Genomic DNA, 6,000 nt, shown 5'->3' on the forward strand with positions numbered 1-6,000 from the left:
CAAATACCTGGAGGTCAAAGAACATGAATGGGTTAACCAGGAAATTAAAGAAGAAATAAAAAATACATGGAAGCAAATGAAAATGAAAACATGACAGTCCAAAACCTTTGGGATGCAGCAAAGGCAGTCCTAAGAGGGAAGTATATTGCAGTACAGTCCTACCTCAAGAAGCAGGAAAAGTCTCAAATACACAACCTAACCTTACATCTAAAGGAGCTGGACAAAGAACAGCAAATAAAGCCTAAATCCAGCAGGGGAAGGGAAATAATAAAGATTAGAACAGAAATAAATAATATAGAAATCAAAAAATGGTAGAACAGATCAATGAAACAAGGAGCTGGTTCTTTGAAAGAATTAACAAAATTGATAAACTCCTAGCCAGACTTATCAAAAAGAAGAGAAAGGACCCAAATAAATAAAATCATAAATGAAAGAGGTGAGATTACAATCAACACTGCAGAAATACAAACAATTATAAGAGAATATTATAAGCAATTATATGCCAACAAATTAGGCAATCTGGAAGAAAGGAGTAAATTCCTAGGAACATATAAACTTCCAAAACTGAAACAGGAAGAAATAGAAAATCTGGACAGACCCATAATCAACAAAGAAATTGAATCAGTAATCAAAAATCTCCCAGCAAACAAGAGTCCATGGCTGGATGGCTTCCCAGGGGAATTCTACTAAACATTTAAAGAAGAATTAATACCTATTCTTCTGAAACTGTCCCAAAAAATAGAAGTGGAAGATCTTCCAAACTCATTCTAAGAGGCCAGCATTACTGAGATCCCAAAACCAGACAAAGACCCGACTAAAAAGGAGAATTACAGACCAATATCTTTGATGAACATGGATGCAAAATTTCTCAGCAAGATACCAGCTAATCAGATTCAACAGTACTTTAAAAGGATTATTCACCACGACCAAGTGAGATTTATTCTTGGGTTTCAAGGGTGGTTCAACATCCACAAGTCAATCAACATTATACACCACATTAATAAAAGAAAGGGTAAGAACCATATTATCTTCTCAATAGATGCAGAAAAAGCATTTGACAAATACAGCATCCTTTCTTGATTAAAACCCTCAACAAAGTAGGGATAGACGGAACATACCTCAACATCATAAGGGCCATATATGAAAAACCCACAGCTAATATCATCCTCAATGGGGGAAAAGTGAGAGCCTTTCCCCTACAGTCAGGAAAAAAACAAGAAAGTCCCCTCGCACCATTACTATTTAATATAGTACTGGAAGTCTTAGCCTCAGCAATCAGACAACAAAAACAAATAAAAGGCATCCAAATCGGCAAGGAAAGAATCAAACTTTCCCTATTTGCAGATGACATGATACTCTATGTAGAAAACCTGAACAACTCCACCCAAAAAACTGCTAGAACTAATTCATGAATTCAGGAAAATTGTAAGATATAAAATCAATATGCAGAAATCTGTTGCATTTCTATACACCAGAAAAAGAAATCAAGGAGGCAATCTCATTTGCAGTTGCACCAAAAACAATAAAATACCTAGGAATAAACCTAACTAAAGAGGTAAAAGATTCATACTCTGAAAACTATAGAACACTTATGAAAGAAATTGAAGAGGACACAAAAAAATGGAAAAGCATTCCATGCTCATGGATTAGAAGAACAAACATTGTTAAAATATCTATACTATCCAAAGCAATCTATACATTTAATGCAATTCCTATCAAAATAACACCAACATTCTTCACAGAGCTAGAACAAACAATCCTAAAATTTTTATGGAAGCACAAAAGATCCCAAATAGCCAAAGCAATCCTGAAAAAGAAAAACAAAACTGGAGGCATCACCGTTCTGGATTTCAAGCTATATTACAAAGCTGTAGTCATCAAGACAATATGGTACTGGCACAAAAATAGACACACAGATCAATGGAACAGAATAGAGAACCCAGAATTGGACCCACACCTATATGATCAACTAATCTTTGACAAAGCAGGAAAGATTATCCAGTGGAAAAAAAGTCTCTTCAACAAATGGTGTTAGGAAAACTGGACAGCAACATACAAAAGAATGAAACTAGACTACTTTCTTATACCATACAAAAAAATAAATTCAAAATGGATGAAAGACCTAAATGTGAAACCAGAAACCATCAAAATCCTAGAGGAGAGCACAGGCAGAAACCTCTTTGACCTCGGCCATAGCAACTTCTTGTTAGACAAGTCATTACCAGAGGTAAAGGAAACAAAAGCAAAAATGAACTATTGGGACTTTATCAAGATAAAAAGCTCTGCACAGCAAAGGAAACAGTCAACAAAACTAAAAGGCAGCCTATGGAATGGGAGAAGATATTTGCATATGACATATCTGATAAAGAGTTAGTATCCAAAATCTATAAAGAGCTTATCAAACTGAACACCCAAAAACAAATAATCCAGTTTAGAAATGGCCAGAAGACATGAATAGACACTTTTCTAAAGAAGACATCCAGACGGCTAACAGACACATGAGAAGTTGCTCAACATCACTCATCATCAGGAAAATACAAATCAAAGCCATGATGAGATACCGTCTCAGACCTGTCAGAATGGCTAAAACTAACAACACACATATAAAAATAGGTGTTGGCAAGGACGAGGAGAAAGGCAAACCCTCTTGCACTGTTGGTGGGAATGCAAACTGATGCAGCCACTCTGGAAAACAGCATGGAGGTCCCTCAAAAGTTAAAAATAGAGCTACCCTCCCACCCAGCAATTGCACTACTAGGTACTTATGCAAAGGATAAAAAAATACAGATTTGAAGGGGTACATGCACTCCAGTGTTTATAGTAGCATTATCAACAATAGCCAAACTATGGAGAGAGCCCAAATGTCCATCAACTGATGAATGGATAAAGAAGAGGTGGTATATTTATATTACTCCGGCATGAAAAAATGAAATCTTGCTATTTGCAACAACATGGATGGAGCTAGAGTGTATTATGCTAAATGAAATGTCAGTCAGATAAAGACAAATACCATGTGATCTCACTCATATGTGGAATTTAAGAAAGAAAACAGATGAACACATGGGAAGGGGGGAAGGTAGAGAGGGAAATAAACCATAAGATACTCTAAATGATAGAGAACAAACTGGGGGTTGAGGGAGGGAGGTGGGTGAAGGGATGGAGTAGATGGGTGATCAGTATTAGGGAGGGCACTTTTTGTGATGAGCACTGGGTGTTGTATATAAGTGATGAATCCCTGAATTCTACTCCAGAAACCAATATTAGACTGTGTTAACCAAGTAAAATTTAAATTAAAACATGAATTCCAATAAATATCTAGTTTGTAACAATAAAACATTAATAAAATCTCAGAGGAAAATGTATGAATTTTAATTAATTATTTAGAATAATTTTAATTATTTTTTTATTTTAATCGATTTTAATCAAATAATGTTATTATCTTTTTCAAGAAAAAATATGGAGATACATACCAGGAAAATTTTTTTTTACAAATGTAAAAAATGTATGCCTCTACAGAGTAGGGCTGAATAGGGAAAGATTTTTAAGTTCTTTTAGTGCCATTTGATTTTAATAACTATTTACTTGTACAATTTGATAAGGAAAAACAATTGAATAATTTTAATGAAATAGGTTGGATTCCTGACCAACTCAGTTAGTTTATTTATTTAACATCTCTGTGTTTCAATATCTTCATCTGAAAATGGAGATTACAATAATGCTTACCTCAAAGGGTTGTTATGAACATCATCTATGAAAAAATATAAAAGGCATTTAAGGGGGCGGAGCAAGATGGCGGAGAAGTAGGAGACCCAGGTTTCATCTGGTCTCAGGAATTCAGCTGAATAGGGATCAAACCATTATGAACACCTACGAACTCAACAGGAGATCAAAGAAAAGAATAGCAACAACTCTCTAAACAGAAAAGCGACCACTTTCTGGAAGGTAGGACGTGCAGAGAAGTGAATCGGAGGCGATATTCGGGAGGATAGACGGCGGGGGAGGGGGCCTCCATCAGCCACTTCTGGCAAGTGATAGAGCAGCGGAGCACAAAATCTGAACTTTTAGAAGTCGGCTCCGCTGAGGGACGTCGCTCCAGTGGCTAAGCGGGAGGTGGAACCCTCGCGGGACAGTGTGGTCTCCGGACCCTCGGGGTCACAGAAAAGCCGGGGGTACCTGAGTGCGGCAGAGCTCCCAGGTATCGGAGCGGGAAAGCCGGCTGCAGAGACGGAGCCGAGGTGCAGGCTCTCAGCTCGGGGTTGCCATAAACTGTGATCAGCGACACAGTCGGGCCACTGCTCCTCCAGCAGGGACCCAACAAGCGGCAGATCCGGGGAGACTCCCCTTCCTCCCCCCAGGAGGAGCGGCGTGGGAGCGCACCGCAGAGATCTGCTGGGTTTGGAGACTCCACATGGGGTCGGGTGTCAGAGATAGAAACACTCGGTCACAGGCCGGGTGAGCAGGAGTGAGGCCAGAGACTGGGGACACGGAAGTGCCTGACTGCTTTTCTCTGGGGGCACACTGAGGAGCGGGGCCCCGAGTTCTCGGCACCTCTGGGTGGAGATTGAGAGGCCACCATTTTCACTCTCCTCCACCAAAGCTGTACGGAGAGCTTATAGGGAACAAACCTCGGGAGAGCAAACCCGAGCAGATTTCTTAGCCCGGACCGACAACGGCGGGGCAATTCCGCCTCCGGCAAAGACATTTGGAAACCACGGCAACAGGCCCCTCCCACAGAAGAGAAACACAACAGCCAGCCAAGACAAAGTTTACTGATCAAGGAGAACGGGAGAACTCCAGCGCTAGGGGAATACTGCACATAGAATTCATAGCTTTTTTTACCATGGTTCATTAGTTTTTCAAAGTTAATTTTTTTAACTGTTTTTTTTTTTTTGAATTTTTCTTTTTCCCTTTTTGAACCAACATCTTATCAATCCCTTTTGGAAAAAAAAACTTTTCTTTCTCATTTTTAGAGTCATATTCTATCCCTTCATAGTAGATACCCTTATTTTTCGCATATATATATATAAGTTTTTCTCTCTTTAAAATTTTGAGATACAGTTTCTTCTAACAGATCAAAATATACCCTAAATCACTAGTGTATGGCTTTGTTCTAGTCTCCTGCCTGATCACATTCTCTCCCTTTTTCTTTAAATCTTCTTTCTTTTTTCAAACAACTTCTTATCTTATCAATTCCTTTTATAAAATCTTTTATAACTTTCATCTTTACAGTCATCTTCTATCCCTTCATTGTATCAACCCTTACTTTGTACATATATAAGTCTTTCTTTAAAATTTTAGGAGGCACTTTATTCTAACAGACCAAAATACAAGCAAATCTAGTGTGTGGCCCTGATTTATGCACTAGCCTGATCATATTTGATCATATTCTGTTTTATTGTTTTGTTCTTTTATCTTTATCTTTTTCTTTTTCTTTTCTCTTTCTTTTTTCTTTCTTTCCCTTTCTTTAACCCTGGTTTCAGGTCTTTTCTGATTTGTTTAGAGTATATTTGCTGGGGACATTGTTAACCGGTTAGCATTTTGTTCTTTCATTCATTTATTCTCCTCTGGACAAAATGACAAGACGAAAAAAAATCACCTCAGCAAAGAGAAAAAGAGGTAGTACCGTCTGCCAGGGATCTACTCAATAGGGACATTAGTACGATGTTGGACCAAGAGTTCAGAAACATGATTTTAAAGATACTAGCTGGGCTTGAAAAAAGCATGGAAGTTATTTGAGAAACCCTTCCTGGAGAAATAAAAGAACTAAAATCTAACCAAATAGAAATCAAAAAGGCTATTAATGAAGTGCAATAAAAAAATGGGGGCACTAACTGCTAGGATAAATGAGGCAGAAGAGAGAATCAGCGATATAGAACCAAATGATGGAAAATAAAGAAGAAAGAGAAAGAAGAAGAGAAAAGAAAGAAGAAAGAGAAAGAAGAGAAAAGAAAGAAGAAAAAGAAAGATAAACAACTACTGGATCACGAGGGCAGAATTCGA

The sequence above is a fragment of the Eumetopias jubatus genome, unplaced genomic scaffold, assembly GCF_037043125.1.
Source record: "Eumetopias jubatus isolate StellerSeaLion01/CBP00866 unplaced genomic scaffold, mEumJub1_p1.0 scaffold_1, whole genome shotgun sequence".
Classification (NCBI taxonomy): domain Eukaryota; kingdom Metazoa; phylum Chordata; class Mammalia; order Carnivora; family Otariidae; genus Eumetopias; species Eumetopias jubatus.